Source organism: Hylobates moloch, unplaced genomic scaffold, assembly GCF_009828535.3.
Source record: "Hylobates moloch isolate HMO894 unplaced genomic scaffold, HMol_V3 SCAFFOLD_15, whole genome shotgun sequence".
Lineage (NCBI taxonomy): Eukaryota > Metazoa > Chordata > Mammalia > Primates > Hylobatidae > Hylobates > Hylobates moloch.
Genome location: NW_026652290.1, coordinates 72,786,414 through 72,812,319, shown reverse-complemented (window position 1 = coordinate 72,812,319; position 25,906 = coordinate 72,786,414). Strand labels below are relative to the sequence as shown.

The 25,906-nt window shown below is 33.5% G+C and overlaps 1 long non-coding RNA gene across 1 annotated transcript in view; it reads right to left on the bottom strand.

The window, feature by feature from the left end:
* Positions 1-25,906, bottom strand: part of LOC131381377 (uncharacterized) — a 133,257-nt gene that overhangs the window by 17,498 nt on the left and 89,853 nt on the right. Inside the window, exon 2 of the long non-coding RNA XR_009210084.1 lies at positions 25,717-25,791. This is a non-coding gene — a long non-coding RNA (uncharacterized LOC131381377). The remainder of the gene's footprint in view (positions 1-25,716; positions 25,792-25,906) is intronic.

Genomic DNA, 25,906 nt, shown 5'->3' with positions numbered 1-25,906 from the left:
TTTTTGTGTAAGGTGTAAGGAAGGGATCCAGTTTCAGCTTTCTACATATGGCTAGCCAGTTTTCCCAGCACCATCAAAAATGGAGAAATCTTACAGAGTTTACAGAAAACTCTTCACCAAATTAGCAGGCATTCTACTCTTCTGGGCATAAATCCTCAGCACCATGAGGTTTTAGGTAGGTCATAAATGGCATTAACACATTTTTTAGTTTTTGTTTTGGCTACTCATCTAAGAGACCTTGACAGAGACTGAGATTGAAGAATGGAAACTCTGGAACAAATGTCTGATTTACATATCAACAGATTAGGGAATCAACATTTCAAAGCAGGAATGACATAAGCCAGATATATTGTATGAAAAGTGTTTCATAACCTGTGTCATCTGAAAAATAGCATTTTGATTAAAAATCAGAAAGGATAATTGAAGTAATTTTTATATAAAACGTGGGTGACAAGGAATGTTTGTCTGGCTTTTCAGGTATAGGGAGTATAGTTGCAAGGCTTTGTTGCCATCTAAATGTATCCTAAAAGATTAAGTCAGAAATGCCAAAGTGAGAATGAATACATTGAATTAACTTTTTGACATTTTTAACAGAACCTCTTTACTGGGACCAGGGCTTAGATCAGTCATTTCCAAGGTCAGTATAGTAGACTTCAGAAAATGATGCCAAATAATTTAAATGGGAGAAGACTGATATATAGACATTCATCTTTTCTAGAGAAGAATAATTTCCACATTAATGTTTATATATTTTTAACACTTGAAAATGATTTGGGAGTTGTTTTTTAATTTAATAATGTTACACCGACACCCATCCTTTGTAATGTGGAAGCAGATGAGAATATCAAATTGTCTCCTGTTTCAGTACAAGGGTCTGACTTAGGGTGGCTACCATAGGAGAACAATTTGAAGTGAGGCATAAGGGTCTAGAAGGAACTATTGAGTTACTGCATAAGGTGCTCATATTTTGACATTTTACCCTTAAGGACAGTTGAGAGCAAGAAAGTTATCTTTTTGTAATCTTTATAGCCATTTCAGTGCTCACTTCAATAGGCATCAAAGCAAGGCTCTGGCCTTAATCCAAATAAACCAAACCATGTCAAAAGCAACACAATTCATGGAATTTGTATATATTGCAGTAGATTAATCTGGATAGGCAATGATGAACTGATATCACTGAAGTAGCAATTTGTATCCATTTCAGAAACATCTTAATAGGAAAAAAAAGTCTGGGCCTTTTATTACTGACAAAAAGTACTACTGATGTAGCAATTCGAATATTACTAATGTAGCAATTCATATATATTTTTATATTGGATTAGGATAACTAGGATGTTAAATAGTGTTTCATTTTATTTTGTTCCTATCTGCATTAGGACACCAATGAAAATGATACCAAATTATTTTTATCTTCCCCCAACTAAAAAAAGCAAAAGCAGGAAGAAAAATGAAATAAAATAGAAAAACAAATCATATAAAGGGATATTAAGCTACTACTAGGTATATGAATCAACCAGAATGATTTCACCATCCTTCACTGCTGGGTTCCACAGAAAGGAGGTGGCAAGAGCTTATCTGAGATGTATAACCATACATTGCACATAAACATAAGGACAGTTGCTTAAGTAAACAGAATCTGAAAGTGATCAAATTACACAATTAAAGATCTATATGGTTATAAGATACATGTAGAAACAATATGGTTTCAGGATGTCAAGTAATTATATTTTATAGAGATTAAAAACATGAGAATAATTATGTTCTATCTATAAACACATCTTTACCACTGCTGATATTATTCATTACTTTGTGTAACCACAAATTTCCCTCTGGTATTGTTGCTTTTTTCTGAAAACATTTCTCTATCATTTCTTGATATAAAGGTCTAAAGGCAAAGGATTATTTTAGCTTCCAATTCTTTGAAAGAGTCTTGTCTTTGAGGAAAGGAAATACACTTGGTTATATTATTCTAGGCTGAATATATTCTTTCTTCTTTCAGGATTTTGAAGACGTTGTTTTATTATCTTCTGTTTTGCATAGTTTCTAAGGAAAACTATGCTTTAACTTTATTCTTTATGAGTAATGTTTCCTCTCCCTGACTGCTTTTAAGATTTTCTCTTTGATCACTAGTTTTTAGCAATTTGTGCCTTTTATTCTTATTTTACTTGTGATTTATTTAACATTTTGGGTATGTAGTTTTAAATATTTTATCAAATTTGGAAAATTTCAGCCATTCCTTTTTCAAGTACCAGCCTGCCACAACACACACCACCCCATGGTAGATCGCTGAATGTAGTCTCACAGGCTATGAATGTTCATAATATATAATTCATAATATATACCATACATATTACATATATATGTAGAGAGAGAGAAATTAGATAGATAGATCTATATATATATACAGAAATACAGTGTGATTGTCACTCTGCCAAATATTATATACAATTACTCATGTGTAGGGGAAATGTGGGGGCCAGTAATGTATAATTTTTTCTAGTCATTTCCTTTTCTTTGGCTCATTTTTAATAGCTTATATTCCTATGTCTTAATGGTAATGTTTATTCTACACAGTGGAATCTGTTGTTAATTCCATCAGATTATTTTTCATTTCAGATATTGTACATTATATCTCCAAAATTTTCATTTGTGTCTTTTTAAAAATATTCCCTTCTTCCTTTATGATCTCAGTTTCCTTTGCATTCTGAAAACATTCACAATTTACAACAGCTGTTTTAAGGATATTGTTTACTAATTCTTTCATTTGAATGTCTTTCTTAGTTGATTTATCCCCCTTCCACCCCCACAACCCCACACAGTTACATCTCATATTTTTTTGCTCCTTTTTTTGTCTGGTAATTTTTATTAAATATAAGACATTGTGATTTGCACTGCTGCACACTGGATTTTGTTGTATTACTTCAAAGAATGTTGGACTTGCTTATGCATGCAGTTATTTTACTTGTGAATAAATTTGATCTTTCCAAGACTTAACTGAAAGTTTTTTTAAACCAATTCCAGAGCAGCATTTGCTTTGGGGATAAATTAGTTCTACTACTCACTGAAAGTCTCAATACTTTCTATATGAAACTAGCTTCTCTTTGGCACTCTGGCCCACAAATTCTAGACATCTGCAACTTTATAAGCTCTAATATATATCTTTTCAACTTAGACTGCTCAGCTCCATTTGGACTTCCCCTCCCTGCTCTGCAGCCAGAAAGAATGCAGTAAGCTCAGAAAATTATGGCAATTTTCTCATTTGTTTCTTTCCAACATTGCCTATTGTCTACTATCTGAAAACACTTGTCCGGTTTTCTAATTTCATGCAGCAGGAAGCCAATCCTCATAGCAGTTAATTCCACATTGGCAGAAGTAAAAGGCAAAACACTGTTTTCTAAACGCTTTAGTTTTTTCTGTATTAACCAGACTAAAGCTAGTCCTAGCTTTTAACTACTCAGAATACAAAACAAAACAAAACAAAAAAAACTCACCTTATATCCACACGATTTTTGTGTGATGCTTTAATTTTGAAATATTATAATTATGAATGTATAATTCACAGAGATATTACCCATTGACAAGACTTCCAAAATAATGGTAATATATATATAAAAGCTTTATTTGCAGAGTAAATTCTGGTCACTGTCAAAGCAGCACAGAAGCAAATTAATCTTAGGAGGATTTAGTAGGTATAAAAATGTTAAATATATATAAACAATTAAAAATGGTAATGTATCTTACATCATTTAGTAAGTCAATAAGAAAGGCATGAATTAAATTTTGAAAACTAGCTTGGTATGATAGCACACAACTATAGTCCCAGCTACTCTACTTGGAGGGCTGAGGTGGGAGAGTCACTTAAGTGGAGGAGTTCAAGGCTGCAGTGAGCTGTGATGATACCACTGCATTCCAGCCTGGGTGACAAATCAAAGCCCTGTCTCAAAAAAATAAAATAGAAAAAATTAGAAAAAAATTACTAATAAAATTAGAAACTATATATGATGACATACACATATTTTATGTATTATTACTTGCATATATATTGCACATTATACAATGTGGAGGAAAACCATTTAAGTGAGGTGGTCTTCAGCATATGTTTCGATAAACCTGCATACACAAATACTTTGGCTGTGTGTGTATCATATGCTTTAGGCTTGGCTTGTGGAATTTTATATATATATACACACACATATATATACACACACTATATTTACATATATAAAATATACATATGATATGGTATATATAATATGAATATGATCTATATCTACCATATATATGTAGAGAGCAAGATTAATTAGATAGATAGATAGATCTATATATACATACAGAAATGCAATGTGATTGTCACCCTGCCAAATATTATCATATACAATTACACATGTGTAGGGGAAATTTGGGGGCCAGTAATGTATAACTTCTGTCTCAGCAAATTTTGCTGATTTCCTTGCCGTATGACCCAAGTGGTGACTTATTTTATGTCTTGTGCATAAGTAAATGCTGCTGACTTAACTGCACATAGGTATTCTAGATTCAAAGGATCCGTCTCTATTGCTGATTACTTATGTTAATTCTCAGTTTCACTATCTCTAATGTGGAGTATTGTGCTAGATTTTGCAGGATAAATTTTAATGGCCATTTGGAATCTACTTTCTTTCTGTTTCATGAGTACTATAATATTAAAATATTTTCACTTTTTCCTTAGGATATATAATACATATACAGAAAGCACACAAAACATAAATCAACAGCTCTGTGAATTATCACAAAGCAAATACCCACATAGCTTTCAACCCCAGATCAAATATAGGAGATTGTCAGAAACTAGACATCTCCTTATAATCCTTCCCAATTTTGTCCTGTTCCTTCCTCCCACAAAAAGGAAATATTGGTCCTAGTTTTAATAGTATACTACATGGAATAATATAGCAAGCATGCTTTTGTGTTCAGCATATTTTGCTCATTGTTGTGTTTGTAAGATTTATCTATGTTCCTCTTTTCACTCACAAAATTTCCCAAATATACTTCTATTGTTATCAGTCCAGGAATTTAAAATTATTTTGCTGTGTTAAAAAGTGTTGCTCTTCTACCCAATTTAGTTTAACACTAAGTAATCATCATCAAGTTATATACTAACATATTTTAACATCTGTAAGGCAACATCCATTGTAAACAGCTTCATTATGCTATATGTCATTAAGAAAAGCTGTTAACTAAACTATAAAATATTGATTTCAAATTGCTTAAAATTTTCATGATACATATGTAAAGTCTCTTGTAGATATATTCATACTGTGAAGTTTTATTATATATCATCTGTGCAAACATAAAAAGGAAATTATAAGTATAATAAATTGAAGAGATTCTAACTTCTTAATATGCATGATTTAATGCTTCTTAATTAATAATTGTTTTCTTAGAGTTGGCAGTGTCTAAAAGTTTTTATGCAGGATCAAAGTCTGTGTTGTCTGAGGCATTTTGAATACAGCTTTTCTGCATTGTGCTACTTTCACTATTCTGCAAATTCAGATGCTGATATTTTCTTGATCTCCTAAGATAAGTGTCAGGAAAGGTACTTGGAGAACAACCAAGATTCATATTTTTCTATAAGTGGTCTTTAAATAGTTTCAAAACTTAAAAAGATGTGTTTTGGTTTTTCTGCTATATCATGTGCCATATGATCAAGTTTGCACATGTGCTTACGGTAGTAATTGTAATATCTGTCTCCTGACCAGTATTAAGTATAAATAAATACTTCAATTATAGGGAGCAAACTGATTTCCTAAAGTGAAAAAAGTGCATCTAAGAATCAGTAAAATATGAGTTAACTGACTTTATGTATATGGAAATAGATGGGTACTCATGTCATAATTTTAGGGTTTTTCAAGTATCTTTAACCTTGAAATGTGCTCCCGGGTTATTTACAATGACTCCAATTCTGTAACAATTGTTAGCTGAAGGCTTTGCATTGTCCAATCTCTGGAAATTAAGTTTGAAACCTCTGTTAAAAAAAATACAATTTAAGCTTTTATCATGTTTGACTAAAGAGGTAATTAATCATGCACTAAAATGTGATAAAGAGTAATGTACCAGAAAGCAGTGAACTTGATTTCTAGTGCTAGAGTCTTCTACATTTAAAAACATTTGTTTTCTTCAATCGGATTCATTTGTAAAATAAGAAAAGCAATAAATTTACCTTATAACATTAAGATAATAAAATGGAACAATTAATGTAAAGAGTTTAACCTACAGAAAATACTTATTAAGCATTCACTGTTATTAGATTATTAGATTTACAAGATTTATAATCTTGAACAAATCACTTCATTTCTCTGAACCTTAATATTTTTTTTGCAAAGCATAGAGAAGCTCATTTCTAAGTTACTTTCACGATTTTTAAATTTTTTGTGACTCTAATTTTTAGGTAGTTTTTCGTTTCATAGTGCTGGTAGCAGTGGTTATTGCTATAAAATGCCGAACAATCTATCGAAACTTGCAGGTAACAAGAAAATATTGGATGCTTCAAAATAATCTTTTCTCTTATGACAGCTTTGAGGAGTAACTCTGTGAAGGGTGGAGGGTACTGTGTTGAATATTTACAAGGAGCAGTACATGAGAGAATTATTGTATACTTGTAGGCTGCTCAGAAACTGAGTGGCTCCTTCTGAAATTGGCCAATGCAGCAAACAAAAATAAAAATCTAACCTGAAATGTTGAGATTTAGAGACATGTAAAAATGTTTTACATGTTTGTCTAAATTTCAAAGTTACACTTTTAGTATTTTAAGAAATACACCCAGAATGTAGGCTGGTAGGACTTTGCTGAATAAATTCGTACCATATTTAACTGTTTGGCGGAAGGATTCACTTACCTGACCCCTGCTAATTAATTAATTGGGAAGGCAAAATTTTTCTAAATACTAACAACACATTTACCTTATCTTTATTATCTTTTTATGATAATCTCCAATGCAAATTCAGGGTCATACTATTTATCAACCCAATCCATCTTCAGCTGATAGAATTATAAAAATAATTTTTTGACGTCAGAGAGAGAAGCTTCAATGGAAAATAGAAATTTTGTTCTCTTAAGAATTCATTATAAACTTTTCATTTAAACTTAATTCCAAATTTGAAGTGAGCCAGAGTAGGTATTTGAATTGGAAACACGGTAATATCTTTGATCTAGCATCATATATAAATAAGCTGTTTTAAGAAATTAATTTTCCATATACCTGAAGCTTATTGGCTTAAGAACCAACACCTTTAGATTTCATAGTTTTGTATGAAAATATTTTATATTGCATTATATGCTTGCCTGCTTTTAAAGATATTATATGGACTATCATTCTACCTTTTCTTAATGACTCCAGTAACTATAATGACTTACTCTTTTTTTATTTTCAGTCACATGATAGGCATTTTCTTTTGACTTTTAATTTACCTCCTCCTCTCATCAGTGGCTCTGCTGTGTGTGCCTAACTAAGTATGTTGTTGTACTGCTTTCAGTTAGGTGTGACCTGTGAAAACAAGCAATCAAGCTTGTTGTGGTTTTATGTTAAATTAACTTGGACAATAATATGCAAATTACTAAGGTCAGTTTGGGCTGGTTACTGAAGATAAGCAAGACATACTACCTGAGTCACTCATCTCTGGATGATGCTATGATTTTCTTTTTTTTTTTTTTTTTTTTGTATGTTGTGATAAAAGAAAAACTTCAGCCAAGTTAAATGTAAAGGCCTTTTATTGACCAAGAGACAAACCTTCAAAATCAAACAAATCATGAATCATTGAATTTTTATTTAAAGCAACTAAAAATTTTCATTAAAAGAGCATAACTACATACTTTGGGATTCTATATAACTGTATAAATTGTTTATACATTTACCTATAGTAATGTGCCAAAATAAGAATAATATGCCCTAAAATATAATTAGGAAAAACAATGATTTATAATTAGATAAGATACAGGTCAGTCAGATGAAATTTCACTGACATGACAAGTTTCTCTATTAAATCATATAATATGGTAATGGACAGAATTCTAGATCTGAATACTATCTATTAATAAATTTATCATAAATACTGTACTCTGCATCAACAATAATAATTTTAACCAAGAAACTGCAAATAGTCTGGGCGCAGTGGCTCACACATGTAATTCCAGCACTTTGGGAGGCCGAGATGGGTGGATCACTTGAGGTCAGGAGTTCGAGATCAGCCTGGCCGACATGGTGAAACCCCGTCTCTACTAAAAATACAAAAAATTAGCTGGGCATGGTGTCGAATGTCTGTAGTCCCAGCTACTTGGGAGGCTGAGGCAGGGGAATGGCTTGAACCCTGGAGGCAGAGGTTGCAGTGAGCCAAGATTGTACCACTGCACTGCAGCCTGGGCTACAGAGCAAGACTCTGTCTCAAAAAAACAAAAAAGAAAGAAACTGCAAATAATTTTGTTCATACTGTAATTTTAAAGTATCTTTCTGCTTCTTCCTGCTATTCCAATATCTAAGTTTCTTTTTATAATACTTTGAAATATACTAAACCTAAATATTTTAAACAAGTTTCTCCTTCAAAACAGACCTTCTACCAGAAAACTTTTATGAAATACTTGCCCAATAAATAACTCAAGTTCATTAAGGGTTGGATACAGTGTTAGGAAAAATAGCTAAAAAGATTCTTTAAGAGAGGTGATAATGAGAAAAAAATTAAGAAACATTGACATATAATAGAAAAACTGAAATTGTCAGCTGCTTAACCTTGCCAAAATTTTTATAAAACAGAACTGACTGCATTTTACATTATAAACTAACTCAACATGCAGTTAGTTATTCAATGCCTGTGGTGCGCTATATACTGGGAATATAGCTTGGAAAAAAATGGTAAAGGTTCTTCTGCAGCTTACAATTTAGTAGTAAGACAAAAATTTATACATAAATACAAAATTTATGTAATATCAGATATTAATAGGGGCTGTTAACATGTGAAAAGCTACATTAAAGATTCTGAGTTCATAGTATTTATTTAATTAAACAATGTTATTGGGCACTTTCTGTGTGTCAAACACTGAACTAGATAATATGTAAACACAAGAGTTACGTTTCTGCCTTAATGGAGCTTACAATTTAGTAGAAGACAGACAATAACTTTAGCAAGGCTTCCATTTGTCTTCCACTGTTTATTCTCCCCTTCTTCTTTACCTTTGAGTTATCTTGGCATGTGGCCACCAAGCTAGACTACTCTTCGCAGCCTTTTTCTCAGCTAGCTGTGGCCACAGTTCAGTTTTAGCCAATGGGATGCAAGTAGAAATAGTGTCTATAGCTTCTAGTATTAAACTGTTTGCCTCCACCTACTTATTTTCCCCTTGACTGAGAGCAGGATATTGGTGAAAAATGAAACTGTCTTGAATTCCAAGATTAAAAACTACATAAGAAAGTTTGCAGAGCCTCTGCTCCAGATGAAAATCATTTACCTCTGGTTTGTTTTGTGAATGAGAAATCAAATTCTATCTCTTTCAAGCTACTGAATGGCAGGGTCAAGTTTTTGTTATTGCTTGTTTTTTAATAATAACTATGCTTGTAGCCTAATACACACAACTCTAAATTGTGTTAAATGTCATAAAGAAGAGAACATGGTGATTGAGAGAAAAACAGTAGGAGGTAACTACTTAAGATTAGGGAATTAGTGAGGCCCCTCTAAGAAAGTAAATTTAACTTGACATTTAAAGAATAGGAGTTAGTTAGTATCGCAGGGCAGGTATGCAAAGTTCACACAGTAGAAGGGATTAGGGACATTTTAGGAATCTCTGAAAGTTCAAAATGGGTACAACTAAGAAATAATGTGCCAGGCAGGTGAAGGACAAGGCTGGAGATAGACCATGTACATCTTAAAAAGTGTTTTCATTTACTCAAAGTGTCAGGGGCAAGAAGTAAAATGTCATGATTTTGTTGCCATTTTTTAAAGAGCTACCCGACTTTTGAATTATAGAATGCGCATTGCTTGGATCCAAAGTGGAAGTGAGGAGATCAGTTAGGAGAGTTTTTTGATCTAGTTCAGAGATGTTGGTGTGTATTAGTCTGTTCTCATGCTGCCAATAAAGACATACCTGAGACTGGGTAATTTATAAAGGAAAGAAGTTTAATTGACTCACAGTTCCACATGGTTGGTGAGGCCTCACAGTCGTGGCAGAAGGCAAAGGAGGAGCCAAGTCACATATTGCATGGCGGCAAGCAAGAGAAAAAGCATGTGCAGGGGAGCTCCCCTTTATAAAACCATAAGATCTTGTGAGACTTATTAACTATCATGAGAACAGTATGGGAAAGACTTGCCCCCATAATTCAATTACCTTCCACTGGGTTCCTCCCATGACACATGGGAACTACAAGAGCTACAATTCAAGATTTGGGTGAGGATAGAGCTAAACCATATTATGGTGCCTTTGAAAACACTTTTATACCATATTATATATGAAAAGTCTACTTTTGGGAGGCTTGAATCTTTTAAAATACTAAAAAATAAATTGGCAGACTCACCAAAAAATTTGATCTTGCTTCTCTTTAGATCAGTTGTAAATGCTACTACATGTGTCTTCACTCGCTGATGATATATGACTCCCCTTTGGTAGTTCCCTGACATTACCAATATTATACTATAACATTGTTGTTCTGACTTTTAATAATTAAGCTTCTGGTTTTTCCTATTTGTTTTTCCAAATTAAATCGCCTTTCAAGGCAATCAGAAACTCTTTCTATTAAACCATGGCTGTATACAAAAAACAAACATGCACTAAGAGCATGTAAGAATGGAAGTGCTTCTAGAGTTCCCATATTATATTTTAGAGAATGTGACATTCCATAATAATCAAAAGGATTTAAAAATCTCATTTATTTTGTATTTATGTGCTAGTTTTCCTTAATTTTTTTTCCAGTCTAATCCATCTAGGAGAGATCATTGTAGAAAAACATATCCAAAGCTTTTTAACTAAATGTTCCAGTGATATTACACTCTATTTAAAAGTTTTCCTAGGAATGGTATCTAGGTCTGTAAAGAACTGATGGGTGAGAATATTTTATTCTGTAATCTATTCAGTTTTAAATTAGCTCCTTTGACTTTGATTCCAAAGATAGCCCATATTGTCCCACAGCAAATTGATTGTCTAGAGGTCCCAAACTGTCAAATTCAGAGAATTGCAATAAAACTGTGGGTATTTTCTGTAGTTCACCAATCTAATTAACATGATCAGTCAGCTGAGCAAACTGTCACACTAGCAAGTCAATTGTTAGGGTCATTTCAGGTATTTTTAGATTAATGTCTTTAATAACACAGGAAACAGTGATGGTGATCTTTAAGGAAAGGTAATAAAGAATTGTAACTGAAGAAGAATAGTCCTGTCAGTTTCCCTTCTACAGTCTATATATGATAAATTTAATCTAGAGTGTGATCAAATACATTAAAGGAACTTTAGCTTCTCAATACTTAGGCTCAGCAGGATTTTTTCCTGAACTTTCTCAGGGAATTATATGACTAGTATTAATGAAACTATTTTGGTAAATATACTTTTAACATTCAAGTTTGTTATATGTGAGACAAATTTAAGTGGATATGGAACAGTACTAAATATACAAATATTTATTGCAAAGTTTAAGTCTTTGGAGATCTGAACTATTATTTCATCAGTTCCTGTTAGCTCTATGGTGAATGTATACATGGCTACTATTTCTACACTCACTGAAATGGGGTAGGTGAGTGTTAAAGGAAACTAAATATGGCCTGAGAAGGACTCCGTACTTCTATATTTGAGTGCTGGTGGATGAACTGTAACCTAGCTTAATAGGCAGACAAGATTGAAAACCTAATTTAGGATTATGTGCCTGTAACAATAGCTGAGTCTTGGCCAATCCCAGTGGCCACACTTCAACCGCTCATAGACTCGTAAGTGTTCAAACTGTGTTCAAATAAGCCAAACACCAACCTGTAACCCATTCAGTTTTTTCTGTACCTCACTTTCGATTTCTCTGTGCCATTTACCTTTTATTGTCTATAAATTTGTTCTGACCACAGGCATCTCTGCAGTTTCTCTGAATCTGATGATATTCTAGGGGCTGCCCAATTCGTGAATTGTTCATTGCTCAATTAAACTGCTTTAAATTTAATTTGGCTAAAGTTTTTCTTTTAACAGATGGTGTCAGAAGTGCGTTCTGAAGTAGATGGTCTAGAATCCCCAGGAGCATTGAGTGAACAAGCAAGATACCTGTTGGACCCACCTGTGTCCTTTGGTCTCCGAGTAGCTGGGGATCATAATTAAGTTCTCTCTCTGATTTCAGAGCTCTACAGATTTGTCTTTTGAGCTCTCTGAGTTTATTTGAGTAAATTTCTATTCCAAACTGGGTTTGGAAGTTGCAACAGAAACTAGACTGGGCCCAGGATGAGATTTGATTTGATAATTAACTGGCTTGGATCCAGAGGCATCTTACATCTGACTGGGTCAGAAAGAAACTGGTAGTAAACTATAATACTGCAGTGTTTGTAAAATTTGGCTTTTGGAAAGTCATGGGGATTTTTGTGTTCTACCTCTTTGTTTTATTTTTCTTGCATGCTTAGGTAGGAAAAAAAAAATCATAGGCTAAGTAAATCAAGGGAACTTGAGAGCAAAGCCAATATTTTAGGTAAAAATCAATTCTTAATTTCTGAGAAACTGAGTTCCTGCCAGCTTATACACTAGGCCCTGGCGGCAGCAAAGTCTCACAGAAATGGTGAAATCTTAGTAAAGATAACTTACAGTAGAACATTCCAAATGGACAACAATGCACGGAAATGCATTTAAAAAAAGCAAAGATTTTCTTTTGAGCTGTGGCTTGGACCCCAGGGCTATAGTATGGTGAGCAGTGTTACTAGGTTCCCTCAGGGAAAAGAACCCAGAAGCCTGCTATGCCGGCAAAAGGGTAAGAATCTCAGACTTCTGGCCTCTCTCTCTCTCTCTGTTCAAACCAGTTGAATGAATGGTAAAAATAACTATATCCTCTCTAAAGTTTTAATTAATGGAAGATAAGAATTCTGAGGCTAGTCTTAAGCTATAGTGAGTCTGGTATATTTTGTGCTGTGAATTTGTTTTTCTGTGTTGGGGGTACCTTAGGGTAGAACATGGATTTATGACCCCATAAGACTGCTGCTCAAGACAGCTCAGCTAGCTGGTCCATAACAAATTTCTGCAGGTCCATGAAATGAAAAAAAAAAACCTGAATGAGATCTCCATCTTGTATTATGTCCTTGGGAGCTTAACCTTATAACTCTGTGGTGGTAATTTCTCTTCATCTCTGCTTTCCAGGGAACAAGAATTTTAGGGCTCATGTTACAGTTAGCTCTAAAAATTATCTTGAGTAGGTAAAAACCTTTGTAACCTCAAAATTAACTACTCTAGACTCCTTCTGGGAAGGGCAACAGATACTGCCCAGTGCTGTTGCTCAGTAGCTAGCCTTTTGTCCTTTCACAGTAGCGGCCTGGGTTCGATCTTGGCTTGGGGAATGAGTCCTTTGGTTTAATTACCTGTGTGACCTTTACCATTTGTAAAGGTCTCTTCCCCTCCATGAAAAACTTCGAGTTTCCCTTCTTAAATCTTCCTTTCTCTCAGCTGCCTTTAAAGATTCTAGATTTTGTAAAAACAGATTATCACTTATTTGAAAAAACCTCATACACTCATGGTTAAGTCATAACCTTAGTTGAGGCTTGTTGGTTTCACCTGTGAAGTAACTTTTGGTAAAGTTTAAAAGCCAGAAATATTGGCTGTGGCTAAAGTTATTTATTTTTTTTTTTTAAAGGGGGTGCTATGGTTAAAACTCTGCTTAATTAAAAGTGGATATCCAAGCTACACGTACATTTCAAAGGCGTTTATGTCTTTTCTCTCCATTGATCTTGTTTTGCTGGAAAAAAGGTTTTTTTCTTCTCAGTCGACTGAAGTACTTTTCTCCATTTTGTCTTGCCACTCTTAATGCACACGAGAGGCCCTAAAATAACTTCTGATAGATAGCCTGGGACTCCTTGGGAAAACAGACAAGGCTCCACTGACCCCATTTTGGAAAAAACAAACTAACAACAACAAAGAAAACACTTCTGTTTTCCTCATGGAACCCCAAGAATTAAAAGTGGATAGATCCCTGTCATAATCTGTTTTGCCTTCCAGCTGTGCCTGCTTATTAGGCTTTAGAAACTGTATGTTGTTTTCCTAGTCATTTCTTGAAGGGCTCCATGCTAAAGCCAGTAATCCAATTAAGAATCTTAGAAACTGTTAAATGAAAAAATCTTACAACTACTGGATCTTTTTCTGTCTGTCTGTAGTAATATATGTGTTGTGTGTGTAATATTTATATAAAAGAGCTCTCATTAATTGGCTTAAAGAAAAGTGCAAAAATCAAATGTTTTTTAAAAAATAGAAATTAATGTCTTTTAGTTCATGTAACTTTAGTAACTTGGGAAATACAAACAAACAGCTTTAAAGATAATTGGCAAAATAAAAATATTTGGTTTGAGTTACACAGGTCAGGTATTAGGTTTGCTCAATGCTTTAAGATCATAAACTTCTTCTTTGACTTTAAAAAATTGTTTAATTTATTTTGGAGAATTAGATTTGAATAAGGCCTGAGGACATGTGGAATTAGCTATGCCCCCTAGCTATGGAAAGCAGGTTATAAAGAAAAAAGGGATTTTATATAAGAAAGTATCTTGTATGATAAATTCTTGTTCTAAAGTAAAATAACCAGTTGTTTAAAAAGAGGGATGCTTAGGTCAAGTCAGAAAGTCCAAGGATGTTATACATGGTCTAATTTGTGAAAGGATATTTATGTACCCAAACTAAAAGTTTCTAAGAGATACCATTATAACATATAATTGAGACTACTGAAAACACAGTTTTCAATGGAAGGTATGTGAGGGAAGTTAAATATGTTTTGGTAAAAGATTATAAGAATGCATGGGAATGTACATTTTTGCCTGGTTTAGAAAAGTAAAAGATCGTTTAAAATTAATAAGATAAAGCTAGACGTTTGAACAAGTTGTGGAAGGTGTGTAAAAAATTAATCTTGGAAAAAGAAATTCTGTGTGGACATTGGTTAATGTTAAAGGGGTATTAATTTTCTTTTAATAAATTGAATATTGGAATAAAAACACAACAGGTTTTTTTTTAGAGCACTGACCTGCTCTTTCACAAAAACTGTAAAGGGTTATAAAAGGTTTATGAGAATCTCAACCTTATGGTCAAACCAATGAAGATTGATACATTTGTCTATAAGGTTTTATTAAAAATTGGCTTGATGTTACAAGAACATTAATGCAAGGGTGAAATTTGGTTTTATCTGTTGAAGAAGATTTTCATGTAATATTTATTAAAAGATAATGAAAGATTTTTGTTTGCCTTTTTAATAAATTACTGAAAAAAGAAAGGAAAGACAAGAGATAGATTATTTGGAAAGCTAAGTCTTCCCTCTATCAATCAATCAGTAAAGGTTTTTGCCTTTAAAATTTTTTTGAGTTGTCATTTTGGTGAAATGAATGACTTATGGTAATCTGGAATTCTATTTCATAATATCAAGCGTTTTAAACCTATTTGATAACCTTCCCAAAATCAAATTTCAGCTTCAAAATTGTCTTTTCTAACCTGTAACTTTGAGATGCTATAGACAGTCCCTGAAGCATTCAAGAGAAAAGTAAACAGGATTATTTGATATGTTTACTTACATGGGAAGAATTGCCAAAATTTAAAATAATGTTACTCTTCGGGTTATATTTTAGTGAATGATATTAATATATGTTCCCAAATTGTATGGGATTTCTAAAATTCTAAATATGTCTGAGTAAATACTATCAATGATAATTAAGGATATTATGTTAAATATTATCAATGATAATTAAAGATATTATGTTAAGTACCAGAGATCACTGAAATTACCAAATTGCCTTGTCAATTGTGTCTATAACTATGACTAAAGTCGTTTCCACAGTTGCAGTTTCTGAAAAGTTCACAATCACACAAAATCCTAGAATATGGTGTCTTTTAGGAGGTTCATGAAAGGATGGAAAGAACCTTGAAAAGTACTCTTGAATACAATTTTCTAATAACTTTAAATTCATATCATTTGCTTTCAGTGATAATTCCAGAAACTTTAATAAAAAGACTGTCTGGTTAATAAAACTGAGAATCTCGGTAGAACAAAATTAAACTGAATACCAAGAAAATACTTTACCAGATTGTCATGTTAAACCAGCTGATACTAAAATTGTTTAAATATGCAATTTGAATGAACTCCATGGTGTAAGTCAAATTACCTATGATAACCCATTAGTTATCAGTGCTATGCACATACATTTTAGAAATACTTTTATGCAAAAGGACGTAAGTCCAATGTTAAGCATGAAATCACGAGAACCAGAATGGCTACCTTGTTCTTCCTGACTCCTTAAAGCTTCTGTTTTTAAAGGTTCTGCATCGCATGACTCACCATAGAGAAGATAAAATGATCCAAATTGAATACATATTGGTGTGGTGACTTAAACTTGCTAAAATAGTTTATAACCAATGTTTAGTTTGTTAAATCCATATTCCCGGGAAGACAATCAATCAAAGCTTCAAGTACATTTTGCTACCTGATGGGCCACTTAAACAATTACAAATGGATCTCATTCAATTGTCATTATCAATACATGTTTTCTGGTTGTATTAAAGCTTTCCCATGCAAAAGGGCTGATGTTATAACAGTAGATTATTATGCTACAGTGTATTTTCACCAGGTAAAGAAAGCTTTTTATGGTTCACTGACTGAGGACAACCCCTTCACAATATACAATCCAAAGATTGGATCTTCTGAGAACATCAGAGAAAGACCATCCTTGCCATCCACACTACAGCAAAACTTTGGGACTTGAATTTTAGGCTCATAATCTCACAACCGAGAAGGGTCCCCTCCACACCTTTGTAACTGTACACCTACTTGAACCCTTAAGGTAAAGCTAACCAGGAAAGTTTCTCCCTAGAAGAAGATGGCATCCTTGGGCATCTTCTTCCAAAATAACAGATCAAGACTTCTCTACTATCATGAGACTCTTACCTTTGAATATTTTTTCCCTTGGTTATAACTTTATGAACAATAGAATTGAAAAGGGGGTCTGTTATGTGCACTTATGGGATACACTTTTATTTGTGAAGGATTTTGCAGCCAGCCTTGTACATGGTGAGAAACAGAACATTGGTTCACTCCTCTTAACCCACATCACAGGTTAAAGAGAGCATTGCCAGAAAGCCTTCACTCTTCTGAAAGGCATAATTTATTAGGTTCTTTTTCCATGATTTGAAATAAAAGAGACAATGATTAGAAATGCATTCTTCATGATAGTCCCTACAGAAGATTCTACCATAAAGGCTATGGTTACACAACAGACTTTAAATTATTTTGTGAAAGTTATGATAAATAGTAGAGTTAGATAAACAGAGAAATATTTGTGCAGCTGCTGGCACTTGTGGCCTATGGAGAAATAGATTGGGTATTACAGAAATTCAGCTGTAGGGATTAAGGAAAAGATGACTTAGTTAAGTGAGTAGATGCTGTAGCTCATTCTTTGATCTATTTGATTTTAGGTGGTTTGGTTTATGGGCACCCTAGATAAAGAGCATACTCCAACCTCTTGGTATTATTCTGCCGATTGTCATAATAGTAGTCGCTCCAGTGTGCTGTATTCACTAAAAGGTTTTAAATGTTTGCATGCAGCCATCTCTAGAATGTCAAATGGTCTCTCTTCAGTTGGAATGACAAAAGCTCAAAGAAATGTGTGACCATGAGGACACTGTAACCTATGAATGACATGCTGAGACTGGAAACCCAAAGTGATGATAACTGAGAGTGGCCATAAGGCCCTAAGTTTCGGTCACACTCTCATCTAAGTAAGAATCTGGCCAAGAACGGGGAATTTTGTTTTTAACAAAATTATGGGAGGCCCTTGTTTTGCACTACACCCCAGCAGACCAAACAAAGCCAAATTAGAGTCACTAGTGCTAAATATGACCTAGTTTGACAGTTTGGGACCTTCAGACAATCACTTAGCTGTTTGTTAGACAAGATGGCCTATCTTTGGATTCAAAGTCAAAGGAGCTAATGTAAAACTGAATAGATTATGCACAAAATATTCTCACCTATAGAGTTCTTTACAGACCTAGATACCATTTCTAGGAAAACTTTTAAATGGAGTGTAATATCACTGGAACCATTCGTTCAAAAGCTTTGGCTATATTACAGTCACTAGTCACCAAATTAGAGTCACTAGCGCTAAATGTGACATAATCAAACTAAGACTTTAAGAAAACGCATAGATCCTAGAACATACCAGGTTTTGTTTTTCTCCTGAAATTTACAATGGTAATAGTGACATCAATGAGAAAGTTTTGGTCAATCTCTTAAAATTGAGAAAAGGGGGGAATTGTTAAAGCAAACTAAATATGGCCTGAGAAGGACTTTGCACTTCTTCTATATTTGAGTCCTTCTAGATGAACTGTAACCCAGCTTAATAGGCAGACAAGATTGAAAACCCAACTTAGGAGCTTACACATATAAGAAGAGCTGAGTTTTGGACAATCCCAACAGCCATACTTCAACCACTAATAGACTCGTAAGTGTTCAAACTGTGTTCAAATAAGGAAAACACCAACTTGTAACCAACCCATCTGTTTCTGTACCTCACTTCCAATTTCTGTACACCACTTCCCTTTTTTTGTCTGTAAATTTGTTCTGACCACAAGGCATCCCTGGAGTCTCTCTCAATCTGCTGTGATCTTGGGGGATGCATGATTTGAGAATTTTATCGTTCCTCAATTAAACTTCTTTAAATTTAATTCCGCTAAAGTTTTTCTTTTAACACGAGTAACTGAGAATTATTAGGGTAACACTCAAGGGATTATCATGAACGTATTAGGATATATAAACAGAGTCAACTTGAATGTGCATAGGTTGCAGAAACAGAGCTTATAGAGAATTATGATAGACTATTGTTGGAATTTGACTATTTTCCTCCTATGTCCTTCTATCAAACCCATTTTGTCGTCTTGAAAAAGTGTCTATTTTCTGGGATCCTAGTGTAAGTAAGTTCCTATCTATCTTAACCATGCTTCTGTAGAGCTCCCATATTTTAGAGAATGTAACATTCCATAATAATCAAAAGAAGGATAAAAAAATCTAATTATTTTGTAATTATGTGCTGGTTTTCCTTTATTTTTTCCCAGTCTAAACTATATAGCAGAAAGCATTCTAGGAAAATATATCCAAAGCTTTTGAACTAATGGTTCCAGGAATACTACACTCCATTTAAAAGTTTTCCTAGAAATGGTATCCACATCTATAAAGAACTCTACAGATGAGAATATTTTGTGTGTAATCTATTCAGTGTTACATTAGCTCCTTTGACTTTAATTCCAAAGATAGGCCATCTTGTCTAACAGCTAAGTGACTGTCTGAAGGTCCCAAACTGTAACATTCAGAGTATCACAATAAAACTTATTTCCTGTAGTTCACCAATCTAATTAACACCACCAATCAATCAGCTTTATAAACAACTATCAATAAACGATATAGAATATCCAAGATCTTTTTACCTGAGAACATTCTCAACTTCAGCTGTTTGTCCAAGCTTGCCTTCGCTTGGCTTTGGCGAAGCCTCCATTTCATCAAATCTTTTATATTTGTACTTAGTGAAGGTTTCTTTTTCTAGCAACCAAAAATATGACTCTTCAATACATAACTAGATTTTAAGTTATAGCAGAAGCACAACCATCTAGAGTATCAAGTCAAAAGGATGGTTCAGTACTTTTAACTCATATTTGTGTGTGTGTATATATATATATATATATATATATATATATATATGTAATATTAGTATAGTGAGACCTGCATTTAGTTAATAAAAAACAGATGCAAATGAAGAATGTACTGGGTTATTTATAAAATAAATGTATAAAATATTGTAAGTTCCGGATATAGAGAAGAAGAAATAATAACACATTTAAAAATAAAGTGAAAGTGCAGGTTAAAAAACTCACTTTTCCTCTAATATCTTTTACTAACTGTTGACCATTTTTCTTATATAGGATTTTGTATGGTTTTCTTAATACTTTTCTTTACAGTTTATATTTGTGGTCCTGTATCCCTAGTAATATTCTATATCATTTGAGAACAGGACATTTATTCTATCCTTCTCGGTTTAAAACTTAAACATTTGGATGTTTGTACCACAATTATTAACTGAATACAGAACAGAAGAGTTGTTACAATGCAATACAAACAGCCTAAAACTCTTACTGGCTCACTAGAACAGATGTTTAATTCTAGATCCCACTATACATTCATTCTGGGTGAACTGTGAATTTGTTCCATGTAGATATTGCATAAGAGAGAAGTTGTGCATGGGAAACCTTCTGCAGGCTCTTTTTCTTCATAAGTAACACTTGTTACTGACTCTCACATTTCATTAGATTAATCAAGACAAATGGCCAAATGTGGTGTCAATGTGTCTAGAAAGTAAAATTTACTCATATCATCAAGGAAAATAGAAGAGAGAAAAATAAAGATTTTGAGAAACATACAATCTACCACAAATTATATTAGCTGAAACCATTTACTTAATTCCTCCAATTCGCAGAGAATCTATTAGACAGAAATGCAAGTAGCCACATATGTGTAAACATCTATCACAATATTTGACATATTGTGGACACTCAATAAAGTTATTTTCCCTTCTACATTTACTATTCTAAAATAATTTACCTTCCATGTGGTAGGTGCTCAAAACTATTTTATGTGAAGACAATAATTATGAAGTTACCTCCATTTCATACATACACACTCATCTACATATGCCAGAATAAATCACAGTCTTTGTTGTTGCATGAGTCCTATCTGATGGCAGAAATAAATTTATAGTTTCTCACTTATGCTATTACATTTCTATAGATTATAACTCGCAGTCATGTATGTTCCCCCAAAAAGCAGAGCCTTAGGCAAAAGCCTGTATTTTGCCACTCTATTGAGGAATGCAATTCCTAGAAGTCAAAAGTGAGAGGAAAGGAGAAAGAGTCAAGAAGAAAATGTAAGCATGTGTGTTTATTAGTGGCTGACTACGACTTAGAATCAATTCATATGAGGACTTTATATTACAGAACTTCCTTCTTTGAGACTTTTAAGAAATGCTATACCACAGGAAGTCCAGCCTAAATGATAAAAAAGATAGATAGATGCGATTCAAAACTAATACATTGAATTAGAAATGCACACAGTTCATTCCTAGTTGTTATATAAGTTTTAATTCTCTAGGTGTTTAAATCAGGCAGTGCTACCTTAGCTGTGTAATTAATTATAGAGTCATAATTCCAAACCCTAATGAATTATTCTTCTTACCTCAGTGCTTGTTTTTCCTTGAATTAAGAATTTTTTTGGCTGGGCGCGGTGGCTCATACCTGTAATCCCAGCACTTTGGGAGGCCGAGGTGGGCGGATCACCTCAGGTCAGGAGTTGGAGACCAGTCTGGCCAATATGGCAAAACCCCATTTCTACTAAAAATATAAAAATTAGCCAGGCATGGTGGCAGGCGCCTGTAGTCCCAGCTACTCGGGAGGCTGAGGCATGAGAACTGCGTGAACCTGGGAGGTGGAGGTTGCAGTGAGCCGAGATTGAGCCATTGCACTCTAACCTGGGTGACAGAGTGAGACTCCGCCTCAAAAAAATAATTGTTTTTCATTTATCCCTATAAACTCATTTTCTCTTTGAAATCTGCAATTGCTAAAATAATTAGCCATTTATAAATTATGATAATTTTTGTATGGGATAATGATATAGAACTATTTATATGAATTTTACTGGTAAATGTACATTGTTGACATACCTCTCAAATTAAATACCACAAAAGAGTGGTAGGTAGTGAAAATTTATTTCACAAGTATTCAAAGGGCTTCATTTTAGTCCCAACACTGTCATTAGCACTGTAACAAAGTATAAGTAAGTCACTTAAGATGTCTGGACATCAGTATCTTGTTAATTTAACAGAAGATTAAGAATATATTCAGTCTATGCTATGCAGAATCATAGGAGTTCTATGTAATACTTTAATAATAAATATTTTGGATGGAAGTCATAATGAATGAATAATAATTTAATCTAATCTATAACTTCTTTACACATTTAAGGGTTTTTACCAAAACTTCTCATTTTTATCTGATTTACTGATTTGGTATCTGAAAATACTTTCATTTAGAAAGCATCTCACTTGCTTAGAAAACTAGTGGATCAAAATCTATGAAAATACTTGATGCTATGCAACTTGACTTTGCAACACTCAAACTAAAAATTGAAGTACCCTCCATAGTAATCTCTTGAGAGTAGCCAAAATATATGGTCATATTGATGAAGGGATTCAATTATCAGTGACAGAAACTTGCACTGAAAATTAATATAAGTAAAATGAAGGGTATTGATCACTGTCAACTCACCAGGAGGGAACAAAAACAGAAAAAAAGAGGTCAGCATATTTGGAAAGATAAGATAATTGAAAAATGGAACACAGTATCTGCTTGATAGTTTCTCATGTCAGTTATTACAGTTATCAAGCCTTCAGAGGAAGCCAGAGAGAGCCAGGTAGCATTTAAATTAATGTGGAAATATAAGTTTAAGCATAGACAACTGTTTTCTTTTTATCAAATCTATCAAATAATAGTATATGAAGCTATCAAATTCTATTTTAAAAACCTATCAACATAAAACTCAAATTATTCTCAATTAAAAATTATGATAGTGTTTCAAACACGGTATGTGTGTGTGTTTTTATGTACAACACCAGGGTGGGGCACAGAAATAAGAAGGAAGAGGGTAAGAAGGGCAGTTTTACATCAACCATGACACCACTCCCCCAAAACTCCACAGCCTATTGCAGAGAGAGATACTGTCTGCATTGTGAAAGGGGCGTCAAGTGATGATTACGCAACTTTGCTACAGACTCCAGGACCAGTTCTGCCTCAGTGAACCCTGCCAACAAACCATTCCTCTCAGACACAGTCTCCGAGCCAGCCCTAACAGCCTCAGGTTCCAGGCCTGCCTCTGTGCCAGGTCAGTGCCCACAGCCCTAGGTTCCAGGATAGCCCCCAAGGATTCAGGACACAGGTCAACAATCGTAGACTCAGATTTCCAATCCCCACCCTGCAACACCCATCCGGGAAACAATAAAGAAAACAATCTTACTTACAATCACATAAAAAATACTTACGGATAAATTTAACCAAGGAGGTAAAAATATCCAAACATGAAAAAGTATGTAACACTGATTAAAAAAATTTAAGATGACACAAATAAATGAAAGATATTTCATGTTCGAGAATTGGAAGAAGTAATATTAAAATATCCATAGTATCCAAAGCAATCTACCTATTCAGTGCAATTCCTATCAAAACTCTGAAGATATTTATCCCAGAAATAGAAGAAAAAAATTCTAAAATTGTTATGAAACCAACAAGGATCTCGAAAGCAAGGCAATCTCCAGTAAAAATAACAAAGGTGAAGGTATCAAAGTAAAGTATCTGATTTCAAAATATTGACAAAGGTTTAGTAAAGCAGAATGGCACTACCATAAAAACAGCCACATACATTAATGAAACAAACAAAATAGAAAGCCCAGAAATAAATTCATGCATTTACAGTCAATTCATCTTTGATAAAGTTTTCAGTAACATTCAATGAGGAAAAGACAATCTCTTGAATAGTATCAGAAAAATCAGATATCCACATGCATAAGAATAAAATTGGATCTTTCTTTCTTTATATTATACAACACACCGAAATAAACTCAAAATGAAGGAAAGACATATAAGACTCGAAATTATAAAACTCCTGAAAGAAAATACAGAGAAAAGCTTCTTGACATTGGTCTAGGCAATGATTTTTCAATATGACTCCAAAAGCAGAGGCAACTAAAGCAACAATAAACAAATGGGACTGCATCAGATAAAAAGCTTCTGCACAGCAAAAGACAATCAATCAACAAAATGAAGAGACAACTTACAGAATGGGAGAATACATTTGCAAAGCATACATCTAATAAAAAGTTAACATCCAACATATGCAAGGAATTCAAGCAACTCAATAGAAAAAAAAAACAAAACAAATATTCTGATTTAAAAATGGGCAAAACACCTGAATAGACATCTCCTAAAAGAAGACATATAATCAGCCAACAAACATATGAAAAAATGTTTAACATCTCTAATTATAACAAAAATACAAATTAAAACTGGAATGAGGTATCACTTCACACCTGATACAATGGTTATAACCAAAAAGAAAAATGATAACTAACAAGTGTTGGCTTAAGATATAGAGAAAAAATAATCTTTGTACATTGTTAATGGGAATGTAAATTAGTATATACATTATAAGAAATAATTGAAAATTGAACTGGTATATAATTCATCAATGCCACTTCCAGCTACCTATTCAAAGGTAATAAAATCAATATCTCAAAGACATATCTGCAATTTCATGTTTATTACAGCATTACTCACAATAGCCAAAATGTGGAATTAGGATGTGTATTGTCACACGGTGATAATGAGTAATGCATTGATATTGTTGGAAACCAATGTTCTTACTGTTGTAAAGGGAAACTGGAGAGAAGCAAGGAAGTAATGCAGTGATAAAATTTAATCCATATAAACTGATAATTTTTAAATGATTATATTTATTTTTTAGTTTTCATACCAAATGGGTATCCAAATCAATAATAGCTAATTCCCAATGGACTTATGTAATGTCTGTATCTGGGTTTTGAATACGAACACCATTTTCTACTAAAAGGGACCAGGACTCCTTTGTGAGTTGGCTGATTCCAGGTTGTGTAGAAAATACAAGGTAATCCTGGAATGTCATGTTAGGTCTATAAACAAGAAAATATTTAGAGCAAAAATAAACAACTCATTAGAAGAGATAGATAGAAAACAAAATTTAAAACAGTACAGGAAAAAAAAGAATGTATATGGGAAATCATAACATGGAGACACATCAAAATAACGCAGGTACTAACTTGAAAGAATTACTGCTAGCTGAATGTGGGATAATTTGAACATCAAAAGAGATAATGACTGTACTGATTTTAAGCTTAAAACCAGTACTGAAGAGACAGATTGACAAATTATGGCACACTTACACACTGAAGTACCATACAACTCTGTAAAAATAAGAAAAATCTTTATGGATTTTAGGCTTAAAACCAGTACAGTAATTACTATACTTAAGAAGTGCAAGAATAAACAATTCCACAGTGGTAATATTAAAAGGAGTTATCATTTTTTTCTAAAGAATCCAGCTAATAATATAGAATGAATATCATGATTTTACAATCACTTTGCAATTGATGATTCAGGCAAAGAAAAAAAATACCCACAGATTCTTGAAGTTACCCCACAGATTAGTTACTAACTAAAACAGAAGAAAGGTGATTTCATAATGGAGAAATCTGATAGACAATAACTTGACCAAGCAATTAAACAACATTATAAATAATGGAATTAAATTGATGCAGAATACATTCCGTGTCTCTTGATGTAATTCACTGGAAAGGCAGGGTATCTCTATGCAGAACTTTGCTAAAAATATTTAGTCTGAATTTAGTAATTAGAAAATAGTAACAGACCAGGCACAGTGGCTCATACCTGTAATTTGGGAAGCCAAGGCAGGAGGATCATTTGAGGCCAGGAGTTCGAGGGCAACATAGCAAGACCTTGTCTCTAAAAATATAAGATAAAATAAAATTAGCTGAGCATGGTGGTGTGAACCTATAGGTCCAGCTACTTAGAAGGCTGAGGCAGGAGGATCACTTGAGCCCAGGAGGTCAAGGCTGCA